Genomic DNA, 23,936 nt, shown 5'->3' with positions numbered 1-23,936 from the left:
GCTTAGATAGTGCCCTTTTGCTTATGTGTTTATACACACTTGCTCCCATGAGCACTCTAGCCTGAGCACAATGCTTATTTTTGTGCCCAAGTATCTCCTTTAGGAGTTGCATGCTGGTTTTGTTATGCTAATTTGACTGCTTATTCTGCAACTAGCTCCTGGGTCACTTTGAATACTAAAAACAAAATATAAATAAATAACATTTAGGTTATTATAAACTTTTAGACTTGAGTCAAATGATCAGTTAGGAAAAATAGAAGATGTGCAAGTTGGCTGTTTTTTTGTTTCTTTAGTTTTCTATCCATAAAAAGCAAATATTACACATCCTTTATGGGGTTATTGTGAAAATTAATTGAATTTACCAAAGCTAAAGGCTGAAAACAAAGCTTCTTAGAGGAAGATAATACAACACTCAATGAAGCCTTATGAAATTTCATTCTTCAGCTGGTATATAATCAACTTTCTCTCATATCCAAGACATTGGAGTGGTTCTGATTTTAGCATTTATTACTTTTATTTATATACTTCTTTTAAGATTAATCACGGTTTATCTCTCTTCTAACTAAAGGCCAACAAAAAATAAATCTGCTCAAAAATATCACCCTAACTTAAGGAGAAGAACAAAATCCCTATAGTGCCAACTAAGCTACATAAAGAACTATACCACCATCTGAAACACCATTTCCATCTCCTCTTACTATGCTAACCAATTCTAACCATGCTAAAAGATTCTGGGCTTTAATAGTAGTTGTCACTACTGCTACTATCTCTTTTACACCTAGTTTCATAGGGCTTTATGGTAACATAGAAAAGACATTGATGACAAAATTTCAAGTTATATAGTTATTTTATAAACTTGCAATCCTTAGTTTTTTGTATTCTATGATTTTTTAAATTTAATTTTATTGTCAAGGTGACATACAGAAGTGTTACAGTTACATAAGGCAGTGAGTACATTTCTTGTCACACTTGTTATCTCCTCCCTCATTTTTCTACAAGCTTCCCCCCTCCCTCAAGTTCCCCACCCCTCAAGTTGCACAGTTAGTTCACAAAATATTTTCTTGTAAGTATCATTGTTGCATTAATTCACCTTTCATCCTTTGTCTCACCATTTTGATGTTCCCTTTCCCTTCCCTAATTCACATAAATGTATACACAATATCTAGGATACCCAAATCAAATGCAGCGACAACGGGGACTAAACCATATTGAAGAACAAGGCAAAAAAATTTAGGAAGAATTTCACATAGTACATTAAAAATTACAACACTGAGAAACCAATTGTATCCATATCTTGGAGTTGATTTTGCTTTTCATCATCTTATATGATCATACATAATGGAATTTTATCCTTTCATCCTTTCCATGAATGGCTTTTTAAACAAGGAATATGAGATATCTAGCATTTCTTTTTCCTAAAAATTAAAACTCCAATGACATTGAAAACTTCCTGCATAATATTTTGATGCCCCTTATGATCATCATAAAACCTTAACCTATGAATAGCAGTTGGAGGAGTAAACCCATAAATGCCATGCCTGCCAATGAGGAAATGTTGCTTTCAGAGGCTCACCTAGTTCTTATCTCTCATTCTAGATTCACTATTGGTGACATACAACCCCATCTATGAAATACAGAAAATAATATACCTAGGATCTGCATACAAATATTCTTTGAATATTTGGATATATATAAATAAATGACCTTTGGATATGGCATATCCACATCTTAGCCATTGGCTGGGAAACCAAGAAAGACCCTTCCAGAAAGTACCAAGTAACACCTAGAGAGAATGAGAAGGATGAGATAATAGGAAAGAATGGAGAGTTTTACTGTATGAATATCATAAGAGCAAGGGTTATTAGGAAGCTACAGCAGTACCTATAGTAATAGAGTTTAGTCCTAGATTTTGATTCAAGGCAATGATCCTCTCAAATGAAAAACCAAAAGAAATTGAAAAAAAAATAAGCAGCATAATATACACTGGTTTCTTTGATCAGAAGATAAAATGTTAATAAAAATATCGCATCCCACAAAATTATCTATAAATTAAATGCACCCCAAATCTAAATCCTAAATGGATATTTGAATAATGTTGTGATAAAATTAAATATAAAGACAAAATGTGATAGCAACTATACCCTAAAATTAACGAAAAACACTTCAGTACTCACAAAAATGCCTTTGATAGTTACCTCAAAACTGCAGATATCAAGGGAGTCTATGGACAAGAATGAAAGCAAAAATGCATTGATCAATGAGACAGATAAGAGAGTCATGACAACTATGGTTAATTAAGTTTTGGAAGAGGTGCAAAAACAATTCAATTGATAAAAAATCACAAACTGGTAAAGAAATGATACTGCAATGATTCACATCTACATGTAAACAATAAACTTCAACCCACCCATGTGTCATAGAAGATTTAAAAATATCTCAGTCAATCATTCAACTTGGTGTACAATGGAATACTACTATACCATCACAGAAAATAAACTTACAGAAAATATTTGTGATATTGCACAAGTAATAAATTCTTAGAGCCATACTATGATCTATTTCTATGTAGACACATCAGAATTAATCATAATTTAATGTTTTACTCTGTGAAAGACATCAAGAAAAATACTATTAAAATTCAAAGATAGGGAGACAGAAAAACTAGTTAAAGTTCATAATAATGTACACTGGGGCCAGAATTATACAAAAGGACAAAATATAAGTGAATTATTTAAACATACACATTGATTGGAATGTTTCAAAGTGGTACAGGAGCCAATTGAGTGAGCCCTTGAGAGTTCAGGTTGAGAGGGGAAGTAGGAGAAGGGGAAAGGAAGGCAGAAAAGGAAAGAAATGGACCCAAACCTTGCTAGTACCCAACACTAGAGAGAAAGTAGTTGGAACTTTCATAAATTGCTAGTAAGAAAGGAAAATGGAGTGGCTGGGAATGTAGCTTAGTGGTAGAATGCTTGCCTAGCATACATGATTCATTGGGTTTGAACCCTCAGTACCACAAAGACAGAAAAAGCCAGAAGTGGTGCTGTGGTTCAAGTGATAGAGTGCTAAGCCTTGAGCAGAAAGAAGCCAGGGACAGTGCTCAGGCCCTGAGTTCAAGCCCCAGGACTGGCACAAAGAAAAGGAAAATGGCTGTTAGGCAATTTCCCCTCCCCCTCAAAAATTAATAATGTAGTTACAAAACAATCCAGCAATCAAACTACTAACAACATAAACAAAAGTACAGTCCATGTGAAAATTTTATATTACTGTTTCTAGACATTATATATAGAGATGGAAAGGATTGGAAATACCTGGAATGACATTAAATGGCATTATTTTATGTCAATAGGAATTAACATTGTTTATCAACAAAAGTAAGGCCTTATGAATAATTACATTAGCATGGGTAAGTGTTAAGTGCATCATAGTATATATAAGGGAAACTCAGAAGGCTGTCTATTGTTGAGACCACAAAGAAGGACTGCAAGAACATATAACACAAGAAAATTTGAGAGAGACATGACAGAGTGCTTTTGTATCTTCATTAGGATATAAGTGACCATGTGTCCCATGAATTTGTCAAAAATTATACAACCACGTTTGAGTTCTGCTGGCTCACATCGGCAATCTTAACTACTCAGGAGGCTGAGATTTGATAACTGTGATTCAAACACAGCCTGTACAGAAAAGTACTTGAGACTTCATTTCCAGTTAACCACTAAAACTCTGGAGGTGGCTCAAGTGGTAGAGAACCAGCCTTGAGTGAAAAAGCTAAGGAACAGAGCACTGTGTCCAAGACCCAATACCAGCAGGAAAAATAAGAGAAATAATTAAATAACTTAAATTAAAAACTGAAAAACAAAGGAAGTGAAACAGAGTTCTGTAAGTGTAATGGATGAGCACAGTTTATAAATAGAATGGATTTGGTATAAAGGAATACTACTAATCACATTTACTCAGAGTGTAGTTATTAGTTTCTTCCTGACCTAATAATGGAACTAGTGCATATTATGAATTCATAACATCTCATTATTTTCCTATCTTATTTTATATCTAGGTTGTTGAAAATTCACAAAACAAAAAAGTTCTCACTGAGGGTTTTATGCTTTGAAAATTAGAAATGTTTAAATCAACACAGTGCTGGAAATTACCGCTGTAATCCCAGCTACTTGGGACAGTATAATGAGGAGGATCACAACTCAAAACCAGAGCAGGCCTACGCAGCTAAATGATTTCTCATCAATTGTGAGGCAATGTGGTGCACTTCTATCATCTGATTTATGTCAAAAGCTGATATTGGGAAGGTAATAGTTCCAGTCCAACCCAAATTTTAAAAAAAGGTTCATAAGATTCTAGTGGAAGAAGCTAAGCGTGGTAAGGCATGAATGTTTGCCATCCCAGCTAAAATGGTTGCATGGAGAGCCACTTACTTATATGGTCAGAATGAGATCCTTTCTCAAAATAACCATTGCTAAAGGGCTGGAGGTGGTTCAATGGCACAATGCCTGTCTAGAAAGTGTAAGAATGACCATCATCAAGAATATAAACAACAAATCCAAGTATGAATGTGAGGGAACAAAACCCTAATAGCTTTTTCTGGGAATGTAAACTAGTACAACCAGTGTGGAAGGCAGTTTGGAGATTCCTCAAAAACTTAAATATAGAACTACCTTATGATCCAGCATTACCACTCTTAGGCATTTATACAAAAGATTATAAGACAGGATACAGAAATAAAAACATTTCCACACCCATGTTCATTCACCATAGCTAAGATATGGAAACAGACTAGATAACCTTCAAATGACAAATAGATCAAGAAGTTGTCACACACGCACACACACACACACACACACACACACACACACTGGAATCTATGATATTATGTCAATGTAAGAAAATGGATAGAAAAATTACATTAAATGGAGTAAGTCAAGCTCAGAAAGACAAAAGAAACAAGTTTTCACTCAATTGGGTAAGATATAAATGAGAAATATATAGGAAACATTTACAGAGCTACATGCATATATGCACAAATATATTAGCTAAAATATAAACTATACAGGAGAGTATCCAAATGGTGTAATTCCTTTGCATAACTAACTTAAAGTTTAACAAAATGGATACCCCAAATCTGAACTATGTGTTCTCAGGGGGCGAGTGAAGTTAAGAGGGGAACAAATGGATAGAGGAAGTATGGGTGAATGCAGTCATAAAATTCAGTGTTCATATGTGAAAATGGAACTAAGTAAATTGAGGGTATAGGTGGGATAGGGAGAGATGTGGAAAATGGGAAAATTATGAAAGGGATGACACTGACCAAAACCCTGTACTCAAACTGACATGGGGGATTGAAGCCCTTTTGTACAACTACTTAAAGGTATTTTTTTAAGTGCAAGGAAGTACTGAATATAAACCCTAGTTAGAAGTAAAATGGAAAATAAAGTGCTACAAATGGCCTCTTTAATACATCATTTAGTTCTTTTTGGGGTTTTTTTGGGGGGGGGTTGGCTTTTTTTTTTTAAATGGAAGTGCTAATGTTTGAACTTAGGTAAGGTTTGAACTTAGGGTCTCAAACTTACTAGGCAGGCCCTCAACCACCTTGCCTCTTTAGTCTTTCCATTGCTTTTATTTTTGAGATAAGTCTTGCACTTCTTGCTTAGAGCTAGCATCAGGCTCAAGTCCTCCTACCTACAACTCCCTTATAGCTGGGATTATAGGCATACACCATTGTGCCTGACAATTTCTGATGCCTTACACAAGTATGAACACATTGTCCTTTGACACTGAATTTGTACCCACATGGAAAATACATTTAAATTAAAACAAATGTGAACTTTTCCTCTTTCTTATTTCTCCTGTATCTATTTCTTCATAGGAAGAAATACAAACAGCATTTAAAGTCTTTCCTATCCAGAAAATAAAATTATGCCATTGAAACAGAAATTCCCTGAATTTGAGTCCCTCTCCAAATGCAAAACCTTGGAAATCTAATTAGAACTAGAGATTATGCTACATTGATCTCAATTATGAGAGGTAAAACTTTAATCAGACTTCTAAATTAACCAGAAAATGAGGCCTAGTGAACTCAGAAATCACTCAGTTTATCAGGAAAGATAGAGGTTTATTACAGATCTACCTTTCTCTAATTGTTGTTAGATACTGGAGAAAAGAAAGAAGGACCTAAATTTGTTCTTATATTCTTTGCAGGGAGCATTGCCTTACCTTTCCACAGGATATGATTCTCAGGGAATATGTGGCAGTTTGGGGGCATGTGTGCCAAGTGCTTTTGGGGAGCTGCTTCAGTGCTGGAGCTTGCTGCACACTAAGCATGCCTTGTTCATTCTTTACTCTTTTTCCTGGGCAACCTCAATAGCAGATAGATTCAAAGATAACTGGGATAAGGATTGTCTTTCCAGTCCTCCTCTATAGCTAGTTGTTATGGAAATAGGAATAATTCAGAAGAATGAATCTAATAGCAATTCATCAAAGAATATTATTGTACAGAAAAGGGCATGATCTGCTCATTTTGAGGCTCAGGAGTAGAATATCATGAGTAGCCAAGCATCTGGGATTATAAGGAAAAAGCCAAAATGACAGGTTATAAAAATACTTAGAACTTATCAAGTTTTCACTAAATATTTGAGGCCATACTATCTTTATGTCAACTATTTTAACTCTGCAGTCCTGGGACTTGAACTCAGGGCCTGGGCACTCTCCCTGAGCTCCTTTTGTTCAAGTCTAGCAGTCTACCTTTTGAGCCATAGCACCTCTCCTGGCCTTCTCTGTTTATGTGGTACTGAGGAATCGTGCTAGGCAAGCACTCTACCACTAAGCCACATTCCTGGCCCTTAAATTTAATTTTATTATCAAAGTGATATACAGAGGAGTTACAGTTACATACATAAGGTAGTGAGCACATTTCTAGCCAAACTTGTTACCCCCTCCCTCATTTTTCTCCCACTTTCTGTCCTCCCCAGCCACCCCAAGATGTACACAACATAGATAATTAATTATCTCTGCACTTTAATGTGAGAAAAAAAATAAATGTCTCTATGAAGACATCTTTAAAAGTTTTCTACTGACTTTGGTAAAAGCAAATACTAACTGGGCATATAAAATAATTCCACTGCTGAAAAACAGTTTTTGCTTCTTCAGAAAGTAAAAGAGAATAACTCAGAAATGTTACACCTAAGTTTACACATAAACAATTGAGAAAAGGTACAGCATCAATATATGAACAAGATATACACAACCATATTTTTCAATGGATTAAACACAGATGTGGCATATTGTGCAATGAAGTATTATTCACTCATAATAAAAAATGAACTACTACAATGCTACAATGTTAAAAATATTATCACATAATAAAAATCACTAGTACATCTCAAAATGTTAAGTGATAGAAACTAGATACTGAACATCGCAAGTTCTACGATTTCATTTATATAAAATATACAAATAAGTGAATCCTTAGAAACAAGAAGCAAAACTGTGGTTACCAGGCATAGGAAAAGCAATCAATAACCATTCAATGGCTACATGGGATTTGATTTTGGAGTGATGGACAGGTTTTAGAATTACGTAGGAGGGATAGTTGCCTTGTACTAATGGCTACTGATTTGTCCACTGCAAAATGGTTGGGTTTATGTTTATGGCCACTGCACATTAACAAAAATAAGTAAAATCCAAAAGGAAGTTGTAGGGTGAGATGGTAGGCTAGAAGATCCCTATGTGTGGCTCTGAGAGACAAGACTCAAAGTTCCAAAGTAGAGACTAATTCCAAGGAGTAAAGAGAATTGCAGCACTTACGATTGATGAAGAGATAACAGGACAGTTAAAAAATAGGGGGAAAAAGTGAACCAGAAAACAGCAGGAACAGTCTGCCGTACCAGCTGCTGTGTGGCCCTGAGGATTAGGAAAGGAGGGCACAGCACGCAAGTCCACACTGGAGAGGGGAATCAGGGAAAATCTGATACCACACCTGCTCTCAGAACATTGAGACCTTGCCCAGCAGGAACCCACCATGCAGAAGAGAGAATCGAAAACTTGAGAGATGGTTTGCATCTAGATCCAGTTATCCATCCTGTCTTCCAAAATTAAAATAAACATATAAATAAATAAATAAAACAGTAGACCACAAAAAGAAAAAAAAGAATCTTTTCACTAAGTTATAAAGACAATAAAACACCACTGATAGTGCAATTGTCAACATGGAATGCTGTATATACTCAGTCAAAACAGTGGTTGGTTGGCAGTGAAGGCCAGAGACTAAGGCTAAGTGTACTGGATTGATTCATTTAAGCACAGATTTGGGGAGCACCAATGCCAGGTATCAATCACTCCATCCTTCCTAGGACTAGAGAGATATCAGAGACATATCCCTCAGGATGATTCTTCACTCCCTACTGGACTTCCCTACTAGTAAACCTGTTTGTTAACATCACTTCCTTAGAGAAACTCTGAGCCTATCACCTATACAGATGAGACTCTATCCTTAAAAACCTGCGGGGGGCTGGGAATATGGCCTAGTGGCAAGAGTGCTCGCCTGGAATACATGAAGCCCTGGGTTCAATTCCCCAGCACCACATATATAGAAAATGGCCAGAAGTGGCGCTGTGGCTCAAGTGGCAGGGTGCTAGCCTTGAGCAAAAAGAAGCCAGGGACAGTGCTCAGGCCCTGAGTCCAAAGCCCAGGACTGGCCAAAAAGAAAGAAAGAAAGAAAGACAGAAAGACAGAAAGAAAGACAGAAAGACAGAAAGAAAGACAGAAAGAAAGACAGAAAGACAGACAGAAAGACAGACAGAAAGAAGACAGAAAGACAGACAGAAAGACAGACAGAAAGAAAGACAGAAAGAAAGAAAGAAAGAAAGAAAGAAAGAAAGAAAGAAAGAAAGAAAGAAAGAAAGAAAGAAAGAAAGAAAGAAAGAAAGAAAGAAAGAAACTGCGGGAGTGAGTCAACATTTTCAGGTGGGAGCCAGAAGACAATGTATGGATCTGGAGGCCAAGAATAATGGATTTGAGAAGCAAAGGCATGAAGTTGGTGATGTGAGGGATTGTGGAGGTAAGATATTCTTTTCTGATATGAATTTAACATCCAGATAAGAGCTCTGAGAATGGGTGCTGCTGTCTGTGCGCGAGAGGATTCACAAGGACGATGACCAGTGCCGTATTAGCCTCCAGACTGCTGTGGCAGAGGATGGAGGAAGGGAGCAAGAGGCTCTAGAGGTAGCACTCCTGCAGGGCCACGTAGCATGCTTCCAGAGAGTGCACCCGTGTAAGAAGACAGAGAGGAATATCTATTTACTAAAGTGGAAAAAACACACTTGTGAAGGGTATCCGTGTCAGGATCACCTTTCTAGAAGCTCAGTATCTCCTGTGCTACCTAAGCCAGGCTGGTATAAGAAGATGCAGTTACCAAAATGGGCTCATTAAGGGCAATGAAAATGAGAGATTTCCGTGATGATGGAAGCCAGATGGCCCTCTTAATCATCTCTACAAAGTCTCTGGCAATTAAGGTAATTGCATTTTGAGATAAGTCCAGGCTTAGCTCAAAGTGACTATTGATTTCTCAATCCTCTAGCTGCCAAACGGACACAAAAAGAAGTGGACTATCAAATATTGCAGACTTTTTTTTAAATGAGTAAGTCTCTTATGTCCCATCTTACATGAATGTGGAGTAAATAGATGCTGAAGATTTTCCCTGAGAGCTGACTCTGATCCAGACAATAGTCTTTGATTCATCCCCAAAAGTGACCATGAGTATTGCTCTCAGGATAAGGTATGCGTTACAGATCACCAAACTGCCCAACTCTTTATCTCCTTCCAAATGCAGGGTGTTTTTTTTTTTTTTACATGCAGTTGTTTTGTATTTCTCATCTATTTTAGATATGGGAAAATGAAAAATTCTTAGAATTCAAAGATACAGCACATGGAGCTATACAGAAATTGATATTGTCTTTTTAAGGACATGCCACATAGTTCTACTGTACTAAATGGGTTCATTTTGTGCTGTGTTTTATGTAAACAAGGACATGTTGTCTCTAAACTACCTAAGCATGGGATACAGTGGAGGCTGCATATTACCATATATCTGGCATGTTTCCTTCTTTCTTTACCTGCCTACTTTTGCCACAAAGAATAATCATGGCCTGATTTTCATTCCCTGTGTTGTGGATGAGTTTGAACCCAATCCCACACTCAGAGCTGGATGCAATGGAGATACAAATGTCCCTCCCACGTATATTATGTGCAGGTAACCTAAACAAAAATTTGGATTCCACAAAAGAGTGCTCATATTAAAATCATTAGAAAAATATTTTTTTCTCTGCATTTATACTGAAAAGCACTTTTTCAAGAAAATTTGTATCTAAATAAAGAAAGCAAAGTCTGGAGGAGAGAAGACAAAAATATCCCTAAGACATTGTTGAAGCAAGACTCAGAAGTCTCTCCAGACTTTCAGGTAGCCAGCTCCTTTTCTACTTGTCACAAGCCATTTTTGAATGGACAGTATTTAATTGTGACTAAACATTATTGATTCTTTGTTATTTTTATATCACAGATATCCAATTTATTTTAATAATTTAAAGTCTTATACATGTATTACATAATTATTTAATATACATTTCTGCCATTTCTTTCTTGGAGAGAAAGCATTCTACCATTTAGAACATCTCTTACATTTTATTATTATTTTATTTTGATTCTCTCTCTCACTCATTCTCTCTCTCTCTCTCTCTCTCTCTCTCTCTCTCTCTCTCTCTCTCTCTCTCTCTCTCTCTCTGGCTGTCTCTATCATCATCATCATCACAATCATCCTGACCTAGGACAAGTATTACTAGAGTAAATAAAGTTGCTGTTTTCTTCTATTTCCTTCTGCCATTTTTATTTGGTTTCTTGAGAACACTTGTTTTCACAGCCGATAGAAATTTAAATGAACAATAGTTCAGTGACTGGAACCCTAACAGAAGTTAGGAGAGATGGTGGTCTTTGGTCACATGAGATAGGAATTTTTCCTGTGTAGTTTCTTTTTTGATTTCATGAAGAAAAAAAAATAAGTTGTGCCAGAGGCTAAATATCAGAATCAAACTTTCATTTTAGCCATTGCTCCATTTCAGGAAAACATTTTGGCAGTGTGCTGCCCATCTGTTCTTGGGCTGTTTTCCGACACATTGATGGACCTCTGCTTCCGTTACAGTCATGGGAAACCTGGCTTGGCCAGCCCCTTCCAGCATGCTGGCTCACTGAAGTTCCTGCTCAGCTGCTTCCACACAGACAAGTTCAAGTGCTATGCGGCAATCTGCCCTCTTGGGTTCTGCTTTTGTCTCCTTTCCATCTCTACTTCTAAAGAGAAGCACATTACAGTAAGGCTTTGCTTCTTCTAAATCTTAGTACTTAGTATTTTCTCAATAGTCACACTAATATTATATTCAATAAGAAATTCTTCAAATAGGTTCTATGAGGAAAGTATCTTTCCCTATTTCCCAGCACAGTTTCAAGATAACCCTTTCTCATTTCAAGCAGAAGGCCAGGGGCTCCCAAGGGAAATCTCAGCTACTCGGGCAGAGATTGGGAGGACTGTGGCAACAGGACTAACCTCGCCAGAAATTTCACAGACCACCCTTCTCATTTGATAGCTGAGTGTAGTGGCTGGTGGGTGTCATTTATCTCAAAAATTTCTAGAGCCATACAGAGCTGGAGTCAGGGCCCAAGTGAGCACCTACCTAGCAAGCATAAAGTCCTGAGATTTCAAATCCTGGTACTACAAACTAAAAATGGTGGGTTGTTTTTTGGGGGTTTTTTGGTAGATGAGGTTACTGTTTGGGAATAGAGTTCATCACATCACACCTAGGAGTCTCAATTCATAAATAAAAATATTTAAGTGCTTAATTTCTAAATGTACTCATATTTCATATTTTCACTCAACTGATTCTCCCAATCTATTATTTAAATGTTCTTTCTGATTTATACTTTGACCATTAGTTTTTATGAAATTGTATTTGTATAAACTATTATCCTTTCCACAAATTGTTCCTGTTATGACATTGTATTCTAATGTCCCTGACAGAGAAATCCATTAACATGTTTCATCAATACAAGTGACTTTCTCAATTACCTTCAGTAATTTCCTCTTCTCTATGAAGGAAATACTTATAGATATTACAATTACTTCTTGAAGTTCTTCTAAGTTTTTATATCAAATATAATACTTTAAAATATATGATATTTCATCCTTCAATAGTAACATTAAAGAAGAATTGGTGCAGCAAAATTCCATAGCATTTCCAAATTTACTCTGCAATTTTGAGTGAGTTGTGTGTTTTCTTTACAATCTAATCTATCTTTTACACAACTGACTCAGTAATTTCAAGAACAACCATGTTTGATTTGCTCTTCAATTGAGGTATGTCACATCCCTCCATCATAACTTTTCAGTCAATATTCAACATTCTGTTTTGTGGTGAAGGCTTTCATTCTTCACCCCCAGCAGTAAACAAACTGTCTTCTCCTCAGACTCACTACAATTCCCTGTCTTTAATTCCTGTATACTGCAAATGACCTTACAAGGTTCTTGATTACTTGCTGACTTTATCATACTACTTGAATGCAGAAGGTGTGTGTTTTCTCTCTGTGTTCATCCTAAATATTACATTTCCCAATAATTGGTGAGTGTTGAAGGAAGAAAAAATGAGGGCTCAAGAAATCTAATGGCATTTGAAGTCTGATAGGCAAGACACCTATATTAGTAGAAATCAAATTGAGTAGAATATCATTGTGAAATACCTTGGAGAAAGACTGTTCAAAGCTGACTCCTGTACATACATGAACAATGAACAATTCAAGTAAACTGAAAGAGTATATGATTATTGTAAAGCATGAGACTACATGCCCCAAATATTACATGTTGATGTAGCAAAGACATATATATCAATACCACAACTAGTAGCTCAATTAGAAATGATCTTGGGTTCAGTGGGATATTTTTAATGCTGCAAAAGTGCTTAATGAAAAAACAATAGTTGTGGAAACTACTTTTTTGGAACCAGGGAATACTGACAAGTATAAAAGACTAAATTGTTTGAAAAAGACAAGTGTGAGTTACTCAGTTATTATTTATATTTGCTTTTTATTTATTTTTTGCTAGTTCAAATTCAAGCCCTCCTTCTTGCTAGGCAGGTTCTATACTACTTGAGCCAAAGTCCCAGCCATTTTTGCTTTGGGTATTTTTTATAATCGGTTATAGTTTTCAGCCTGGATTTGCACATACCACAAGGCTCTTTTTTATTAATCATGCTTCCCATAATAGCTAGGATGAAAGGTGTGCACTAGCCAGCTAGTGGTTGAAATGGAGTCCTGTGAATTTTTTGTCTAGGGTGTTGTGAAATTGCAATCTTCCTAAACTCATTCTGATGATTTTCTAGGATTGCAGATGTTAGCTAGAGTACCCCACATCAGTGTATGTCTCTTTACCTTAGAAAAAAAAATTAATGCAGGATTATCTTGAACCATCTCAGATAAATGACATCTCCATGAATGAATCTAATCAAGAAAAGGTGGTGGGTGATGAAGCATAATGCCAAAGGAATGAATGTTCCAGGGACTATGAGGCCACAGAGAACAGGTATCTCAAGTGGCTCTTTGGGATTATAGCATTAAATAGGACAATAATGAAATCCAATACAGTGACTTCTAAACAAACCAGAGGAAAAAGCAAAAGGTAAGAGAAAAGAGTTCATCTGTGAGTACATTTCTTATCCAACTTGTTACTTCCTCCCTATGTATGAAACTGTAACCCCTCTCTGTTCATCACTTTGACAATAAAGAAATGAAAAAAAAAAAAAAGAGTTAATCTGTGACCTAAGATTTGGAAATCAGAAAGGGATTCCTGTTGGCCTGTATGGTGGTGTTCATTTAAATTCTACGTGTGTGTGTGTGTGTGTGTGTGTGTGTGTGTGTGTGTGTGTGTGTGTGTGTGATTATTGACCAGGTCATGGCCTTTACTGCTCCTCTGTATTTTGAAGTATTAAATACAAATACTTGATGTGATTACAGCTAAGCCATAACTACTTGTCAGTGTTCCTTGAACAACTGTTCTGCTGAGACATGGAGCTGTGCTAAATTCCTGGAACAAGAGTAAGTGCTAAAAAAGCTAAAAAAGGATGGCTAAGGAGAAATAGGATAATCATTTTTGATTCATTTTCTAGGCTTCAGTGTTAATAATGAAAAAGCTATAATACCAGTGCTCGCTTCGGCAGCACATACACTAAAATTGGAACGATACAGAGAAGATTAGCACGGCCCCTGCGCAAGGATGATACGCAAATTCGTGAAGTGTTCCATATTTTTTTTAAAAAGTTATAATACCAAAAATATGACTCTACTTTATGAGATTTGAAGATAAGTGAGAAACATCTCCTTTCTATCAGGTAACAGCTCAGAGGAGCTGAACTTTGAGTAGCTGATGTGGAATTCAGTTAGAAATTTCTGGAAGCAATGACTGTATAAAGAAACATATTATCTTCTTTAAAACAAACTAGCTTCTTATTGTGACTTAATATGTGTAGGCCTTATAGAATACAGTTTGATTTGTTAACTTAATTTTTATTAGTTCATTTCATTATACAAGGAATGAGAGGACTTCATTGTTTCATTTCCACACCTATTTACAACATAATCTAATCAACCTCACCTCTTTATCACTCTACCCAACTTCCTAAAACAATCTTATCAGATCTCATTGTTCTATTTTCATAAAGGCCATTGGGCTCCTGTGATCCTCTGTTGTGACTTGCGTAAACCTGTGCAAATTATTCCCTATAAGGGAGACCATAGAGTTCATGTTTCTTTGGGCCTGGCTCACTTCACTTAGTATAACTTTTTCCAGGTCCTTCCATTTCCTTACAGATGGAGCAATGTCATTATTTCTGATAGAGGAAAAATTCCATTGTATATATGTACCACATTTTCCTGATCCATTCTTCTACTGAGGGGCATCTGGGTTGGTTCCAGATTCTAGCTATGACAAATAAAGGCCAACACTCTGTTTCAACAATATCCAACTTCTTTCATCCTCCTTGTTAGCCTAGCCCCTTTCTGTTAGTAACCCCTCTGAGCCTATTTCTCTTTCCCAGTACCCATCTTTATCAATAAACAGCTTTCACTGAGGTTCATAGTCTGTTTTGATACATATGTACAATATATTACAAAATTATTCACCTTCTTTCTTTTCTTTTTTTGGTCAGTCCAGGGCCTTGGACTCAGGGCCTGAGCACTGTCCCTGGCTTCCTTTTGCTCAAGGCTAGCACTCTGCCACTTGAGCCACAGCGCCACTTCCGGCCATTTTCTATATACGTGGTGCTGGGGAATCGAACCCAGGACTTCATGTATACGAAGCAAGCACTCTTGCCACTAGGCCATATCCCCAGCCCCACCTTCTTTCTTTTCTATTTTCCCTTCTCCTCTCATTCTCCTTCTACCAAAGGAATATTTATGTGTATGTGTATGTGTATATATATGTATGTATATGTATATATACATATACATATATACACATACATATATATATACACACATATGTATATGTCCATGAATTTGTTTGTCTTTTAGGTTTACCTTATATATGAGGAAAAAAATATGATACATTGTCTTTTGAGCTTGTCTTGTTTCACTCAGTATGAAGTCTTCCATTTGCACTCATTCTCATGCAAATGATCTACTTTCATTTTTCTGTAAGGCTGTGTAATATCTTATAGTGGGCACATATACATATACTATATATGTATGTATATATGTATATATATGTATATGTATGTATGTCTATATATGTATGTGCCATATATACATTCATAGATATACCAGATCTTCATCCATTCATCTGTTGTTGGACATCTCTGCAGTTTGAAATTTGATACATGTATCTAATGTATAATGTTGAAACCAAGGTAAAGATTATTTCTATGGGTTGGAAATTTCCAGGATTTTCATTGACATTTTGAAATATACCATAGCCTTTGGTACACAATCGTTATCCTCCTGGGCTATCGAAAAACAGAAATAATCTAGTCATCTCACTGGGTACTATTGGCCCTTATCTAAACTCTTTAACTAGTTCCTTTTATGTTTTTGTGAGATTGGAATTTTAATTTCTGCAAATAAGTGAGGACATAACAATATTTGCCTTTATATATCTGGCTTATTTCACTTCACATATAATAATCATCCATCTATGTTGTTACAAGTAATAGGATTTTATTCTTTTGGTAACTGAATACATAATTTTTTATCCATTCACTCACTGAAAAGCACTTTGGTTGGTTCCAAACCTATGATTATAGTGGCAGTATACTAAAATCAGTTAGCAAAAGTTTGTAACTTGTCTTTATTTGAAAGGAGAATTCAAACACGCTGATGCTTCTTACAAGTCATGTCTATCTGATATGAGGCTAGAAAGAGGATCCTTCTTTGACCATTTTGTCTAAGGTGTAAGTTCTTAGACTCTTTCACAGGTCTTGAGCCTAAGAAGAGTCCTACACTATTAACTAAATAACCCGTAAGAGAAACCACATATCTCTGCATAAGGTCTTTGTTTTCCTAGGTAACTATGAATGTGAAGTCAGCCTGACTCCTACTTTGCAACTGCTTTACAATTTACATAGGCTATGCTCAGAGTGCTTTATTGGAATACATCCCAAACTATGTTCAACCTCACATGAACTTGAAACCTCGCTGCCATTTTAAAGCTTGAACATAAATAGAAATTTATTGTTATGAATACTAAGGATTAATTGTAGTGCATGATAAGGCATTCAACTGAAAATGACTAAAAGGAAGGAATATGTAATTTTCATAGCATTTTACAAAAGGAAATGCACTCATACAGAGACTGAGACCTTGTTTGGATGTTGTTCCTCTCAATCCTCCCCACAGTCCATATTAATATATTTATGAGTCATGCTAAACCTTATCAAATCTTTGTTATTTTGCCAAGAGAGTAAAGTAACATCAGCTATGTTACCCTTTGTTAATACCCTCTTCATCCACACTACCAGATGTGTAGTAAATTCAGGGCTGAACCTTTTTGAAAGCCAGGAAATAAACAATGACCCATCCACCTTCCAAGTCCCCTAATAAAAATACTTGCCTCATCAGGAGGCAGAAGACAGAAGGCAGACTTTGGATAAAATCCATGCTTTGAATAAAATAAACTAAAATGACAGGATGTCCACAGTCCTGGTTCAAGATTCTTTGCAAGTAGTCACCTACTACTTTCCCTTTTTCTAGTACAACACATGCACAGCTGCCAGATTAATCTTCTCAAGCAACAGTTTAGGTCATGGACTTTCCTGAGAAAAACATTTACCATCAGATCAGATATGATTGAACAAACTTTTAACTCATAGAACTTAAAAAAATGTTTGAGCACCAGGCACTGGTGGCTCACACCTCTATAGTACACAGAAAATTGAGCATCATGTATATTTTTTTATATAAGGACCTTAAATGTGGTAAAGCTAGTAAAGATCTTCCAATCAGTAGCCTTTCTACTTATCTTGCTAGCTATATCCTCTGCTGTGCAGAAACTCTGGAGTTTAATGCAATCCCATTTATTTAGCCTTCCTGAGATTTATGTGTTTTGGGATCTTTATTTGGGAAGTTTCAACCTATGCCAAGGAGCCCTGGCATATCCGCTATCCCTTCTGTAATATTATCAGTGTATCTGCTCTTACCTCTGGGTCTTTAATCCATTTGGAATTCATTCTGGTGCAGGGTGATATATAATGATCTAACTCCAGTTTTCTATATGTTTACAGCCAATTCTGCCATCACCATTTGTTGAGGAGACTGTCTTTCTTTCATCTGATGATTTTGGCTCCCTTATCAAAGATTAGGTGGCCATAGGTCTGTGGGATCATGTCTGGGTTAAGTTCTATTCCACTGGTCTTGGGGCCTGTTCTTATGACAAAGAATATTTAATTCCAAAAGGCATGATTTGCTTCACTAACTATTTTTTTGAAGTATATACCTGTTCTTTGAGTTTGTGAGTGGTGAGCACATAAAAGGTATGAGTATTTCATCTAATGAAAGCTCTCACATGCCTGAATGATGGCATTCATGCCCATCAAACAGAGAAATCAAAGTTTCAATGGAAATACTCATCAAATATCTTCCTAAATTTATTTTTCATTGGAGGTTATTTTCAATAGTTTTATGAGATAAATATTCCACCAAATGAGCTCCTTCAGGTGATCAGATAATTCGGACCTATACAAGCACATTAGGAAGATGCATGGCATTTTATACTAAGTAGACAAACTTTCAATTGGTTGTAACTTTGTTTCCTAGGAGGAAATTTCTAGTTTATGGAGCACTCACATTTATAATTCAGAAGTAACATTGATCATCATCATAAGTAGTTAATAAAACTGTTTGGAAGTAAATACACCTCTAGAAATACTTATTCTTAAGTGTTAAGAATATTTCATCAGCCCATAATAATAGAAAAATTAATCATACATCTTTTCCCTTTATGGAGGTTTCTAAGATGCATTTGTGAAATTTGTTCTGTTAGAAAATTGAAGCCCAAACTGAGTGGCATGCAACAGTACCAAAGCTAATATTAGAGCATGGCAAATACTCTCAAGTCCTCCAATTGTGGATTTTTCTTCCTAACACTCTAGACTGAACTGGAATAAAAGTGATAGAAAAGACAGGATTAGATTACATTATTGATTGGGGAAATTAAACTGTATTATCTCTCTTACTATGAATACAGTGTTCTGACCATTCCAAACCTCGGAATATCTGTTTCATCGATTATTTCCAAAGTCAAAACACATCTGATGAAAAAAAATGTGTCTGTGATGTAAGAGCAGAAAAGAGAATAATGATCTCTTGGATATCCCAATTATGCTGCTAGAAGTGCTTTTAACCTGTTCTTTAAGTAAAGAGCTCCTCTGTTCGTTTTCTACCTCAAGATACTACTTCCCTGTCCTCAGAGAATAACACCTAGCCCAAAAGTAAGTAGATGATAGGATGACCTATAAAATATGAAGTTGTTTGAAGTAAGATCTTCACCAGGATCCTACCCATATAAAATAATATTTTCCTTCCCTTCAAGTGTTTAAATGGGAGTTACTATAGCGGGCATATATTGCCTGACAGATATTACCTAAACCCACCAAACAATATTTAAACTTGTGTTTTGTAGGAGGACATGGTATACTGGGACAGATGAAAGATCTGATACAAGATGAAGCTGGATGGGCCAGCTTATAGTATGGCAGCTAGGAAACAATTAGCAAGGTCTTCAAACACCTGAAGGACTGACTAATTTGAATAATACAGTTGCAGACTAGAGCCTTCTCATGACTTTCCATCAGTTTCTTTTTTCTTCTCATTCTTTCTTTTCCCCTTACATAATTTCTACCCTGAGTTCTTCCAATATTCCTTAGTTTTTCCCAGTATTTTTAAATGTCTTTGCATCTCCATTCAATTATGGCTCAATTTCCTGCTAATTTCCATTCTCATTTGTTCTTCATACTTGTACACCTCCTCCCAAAGGAACTCTTATAAAAAGCTAAGTTAACTGGGAAAAATCATTAGTATTGTAGGTGGGACTGCCTAGTCACTGCCTAACTCTGGCTGCTCTGAATAACCCGATTGTAGATCGGTTAGTTGTAGATTCTAGAGTACTGTTTTGTTTTGATTGTTGTATGTTGGTCCTGGAATTGTAACTTGGGGATTGTGGATTGTCCTTGAGCACTTTTGCTCGAGGCTAGCTACCACTTTGAACCACAGCTCCACTTCCACTTTTCTAGAGGGTAATTGGAGATAAGGGTGTTATGGACTTTCCTGCCTGGGCTGGTTTGAGCAGCCATTTTCAGACTCCTGAGTAGCTAGGGTTATAGGCATGAGCAGTTCCTGGCTGAGAATACTGTTTTTTTGTTTTTGTTTTTGTTTTTTTTAGTCTTTGGATTTGACTTGATAGTTTCATTCTTGCTGGGCAGGTGCTGAATACTTGAGCTATACTCCCAGCCCCATAGAGAACATTTTAAATCAGAAAACATCGAAATCTTTAGCAAGAAAGAAAGGGTCAAAACAATCCTAATTTCCCCAGGTGAGTAGTGTCATCATAAAAATACAAAATAATATCAAGCTAAAATGATGATGATTTGAATTGATCTTCAGAGCCAGGTTACAGAGAATCACTTTAACTTCAGAAATACTTCAATCTTAATCACCCCTGTGTATTTTCTAGGGAGAAAGTGTCTTGGTGTTCCCGGATGTCCTTGCAGAAAGAACAAGTTTTATTATTCCCTTGGACCTGGATGCTTTCATATTCAATCTCACAGGCAAGTTCCAGCTTTTTCTACTGTAACAGAGCCCTGTAATTACTGTTATTAATCTTAAAATCATGGCTTTAATTCGAAAGGCTTCTTGTTACCTGAAAGTCTTTCAAAATACAATGGTGCAAAAAAAAATAATAAATCAGCCTATCCAAGTGGCATCTTTCCTTGGTAAATGCCAGCATTAAACAAGGTATAAACCTATTCCCCAAACAGGTATCATAAACAGAGAAATGACACAATGTCAGCCATAAACATGTCTTTGCCCCAGCCTTGCTTAAAAATGTTCTCTCTCTCAAACTTGAGAGAAGTCTTTCAAATGGTATTTCAAACAAAAAAATCAATAAGCCTGCAGAAACTCCACTTGGCCTGAAAACTTTGAGCATATTTGCTGTATTTCCCAGCGGCACTTTCTTCCCTCCATCCTCACCCTCCATCTGTCCAATCATTGCTCAATCACTGGAGGAGACAAGCACCTCTCAGCGCTGATCCACACAATGCAGTCCTTCTCTGGAGCAAAGATTTTTTTCATGTACTGTCTGCCTCGTCTCCTCTATGCAAAGGCATAACAATTCTGACGACACATTTGTGCAGTATGCGTAGACAAAGGCAGTGTATATACACAGTCATGCTGGCAGGGATAAAAATCTAGCTAGTATCAATCAACAGTGTTGCCTAGGAAATTAACTGATTTAATTAGCAATATCTAACAACAGGTAATTCAAAGAGTGATATAAGAAACTGACCAATATCCACACAGGAAAGCAAAGGAAGAAAGTAAGAGTCAAGAGATAGCTTAGAAATTGTAGAACAAGGCGTCCGTGGGGGGCTAAGAGACCAGTGATTTAGTCAGCCTGGCAAGCCTGGCTAAGCCTGGCTGGCTTAGTCCTAAGGTGCCACTACTTATCTGCCTAAGATAATTATATAAATGTGATTCGTTGCTAATCTACATTCTATCTAACACTGAACACATTTTTTCAGAAACTTCTCTTTTCAATATGCTGGATTTGTTCATTCTTCAACTCACTGTCCAGGTCTCAACCTTCTCCCATAGCTACAAGTTGCTTTAATGATGTTGCACTCTCATTTTGATTAGAGAATTCATGGTGAAGAGGGAGGTCATGGAGTTCTGTCATTGTAAATGGCAGAATACAGGTCTCACATGCTTCTAAGCCAACATGCTCTGTACTTACTGTCTTATTACACTGTCTGCCTCCTAAACCTTACTTAAGAGGGATACAGTAACAAAACAACCTACTGTATGTGGTCTTGACAGCAACAGGGATGGAGGAAGCTGGAAAATCCATTTGATCAGCTGTGTAGAAAATTTGAGGATATATTGCAATTTTACAATCTCTATTCAAAATAAGGTAGAGAGAAAACTTCGGAGTTATTTTTTGTGATTTTGTTAGTGTTGATAAAGACCATAATCACATGAAGTATTACTTAAAAATGTGTAATGTTTTAGTGGAGTGAATGCAAACAATACAGCAAATATAAAACTCAGCTGCTTGAAGCATCCATGTTGTCAGAGAAAGTAAGGGATGGTCACTTGCAAAGAGTGTTTGAGGATCAGAAAAACAGTTATAATTTGATCATGTATTCAATGTAAAGTTTTCTTCTTGATGCATTTCAGTGAATAATAGATTGACAGATAGTAAGCAATAAAATGATTGTGGTATGTCTTTGGGGAACAGTTTTTTTTACAGAAGGTATAAAAGTACAATATGATAAATAGATTCACAGATGGAGAAAGTTTAATGATATTTTGAATTCATTTTGTCTATACTCTAGATAATAGGAAAAGGATTTATTGTGGATTTGTCTGATTTCCTTTTCTACCTGCCATGAATTTCAGTGAAATGGATGTGTTGATTTAGTCTTTTCATTTATATTATAATTCAAGTTAATATTAAAGTTCTCCTTTGTAATCTCATACATTGAATTTATCCACTTCATTTCAATTTCTTTTTCCTTCCTCTTGCTTTCTGTACTCAGTTTTCTTGGAAATTCTTTTTAACCCTTTAGTCAAAAGTAACAATTATGTGTTATTTTGTTCAAATGAATAGTGTCTTTTCACATCTCTACAAAGTTAACATATCATCATCACTTTTTCTCTTATCATTTAAATTGCTTACTTGTTGGTGAAAGGTTCAGGCTTAGTCTATTTTCTCGTGTTATAACGGAATAAAAACTGGGAAGCTTAAGATTGGGCAGTGCATCTGGTGACTCTCTTGTAATGCTTACTGCAGACCGCCAAGATGATACATAGCATCTCATTGAAAGACACAACATCCTACCTCACATCAAGTCTCTTCTTCACTTAAAGTTACGATACATATCTCAGGATTTGAGGCTCATCTTAATCCACCCATTTAACCCTAAAGCATCTCCCACGTTTCCACTTCGAAACACTATAGTCAGATTAACATTCTATCATCAATACCTCACCATGGAGATTAAAATTTAACCTTTTGATTGTGTTTAAATCAAAGCAGACTCTACATACACTTGCCAAGGATTTAAATGACAATGTTTTTCCAATTCTTCATGTTTTTGTACCTTTGCAGAAAGGAAGGATACAATATAATAGATTAAGCAAAGAGTTTAATTCTGCTGCTTATTAAATGAGTGATATATAAGATGTTTCAAAATTATTCAAGTTTGTTTTCATTTATCTGTCAGACTAAACAGATGAGTATTTGCCCTTCTAATCTCACAAGATTTGTGTCAAACCAATAAATCTATTACAAGCTCTCAAGTATATTACACATGGGCAGGGACACATTAAATATCATCTATGAAGTTCTAAATAATTGTGATTGTTTTATATCCACATATATGTTATTATTTATTAAGTCAGCAGGCATTTAAATATCTCACCTTTTTAATCAGATACCAGGGCTTACACTTGTAATCGTACCTGAGAATCAGAGGACCTTAGCCTTCTCAGAAAAGTGGGAATGATTCTTTCTCAGCCAAAGCTGGGTGCTCAGACATGTACCTATCGTATCAAAGTATATAGGAGGATGAGATGTGAGGAATTTGGGTGCCAAGTTAGCCAGCAATGTCATGAATTAATAACTATAAATATTTACAGTTGATTTCAATTATAGAATTTACCAATTTAAAACTGAAATTATTAGTTGTGTGTGAGACTTTTCAGAAGAAGCAGATCACAAATACAGAAAAATATTTTTTTAGAACTCAACAAATCATTTATGGAAATTCATATACAAAGGAGTTTCTAAGTCATAGAGTAATAAATATAGCAAAAGTTTGGGTCTCATGCTCCTGGATTGGGAAGACTAATATTATCAAAATGGCAATATTGCCAAAGGCTATCTACAAATTCAATGCAATACCCATTAATATCCCAACACCATTCTTTAATGAAATAGAGGAAGCAATCCAGAAATTCATATGGAACAATAAAAGACCTAGAAGAGCAAAAACAATCCTAATCAGAAAGAATGGTGCTGGAGGAATTACAATACCCAACTTCAAGCTGTATTATAAAGCTATAGTAATAAAAAATTAAAAAAAAAAAGCTTGGTATTGTCACCGGAACAGGCCTGAAGAACAATGGAA

General features: G+C 36.0%; 1 long non-coding RNA gene and 1 other non-coding gene across 2 annotated transcripts; both read left to right on the top strand.

Annotated features, from left to right (window-relative positions):
* Positions 1-2,932: 2,932 nt before the first annotated feature.
* LOC125356850 lies at positions 2,933-10,443 on the top strand. Its single transcript, XR_007211967.1, has 3 exons — positions 2,933-3,042; positions 3,730-3,759; positions 10,433-10,443. It is a non-coding gene; the product is annotated as an uncharacterized LOC125356850 (long non-coding RNA).
* Positions 10,444-14,239: 3,796 nt separating this feature from the next.
* On the top strand, positions 14,240-14,346 carry LOC125356980. Its single transcript, XR_007212013.1, has one exon. It is a non-coding gene; the product is annotated as a U6 spliceosomal RNA (small nuclear RNA).
* The last annotated feature ends 9,590 nt before the right edge of the window (positions 14,347-23,936 follow it).

This window comes from Perognathus longimembris, chromosome 8 (genome assembly GCF_023159225.1).
Source record: "Perognathus longimembris pacificus isolate PPM17 chromosome 8, ASM2315922v1, whole genome shotgun sequence".
NCBI classification, from domain to species: domain Eukaryota; kingdom Metazoa; phylum Chordata; class Mammalia; order Rodentia; family Heteromyidae; genus Perognathus; species Perognathus longimembris.
This window is presented reverse-complemented; position numbering and strand designations above follow the sequence as displayed.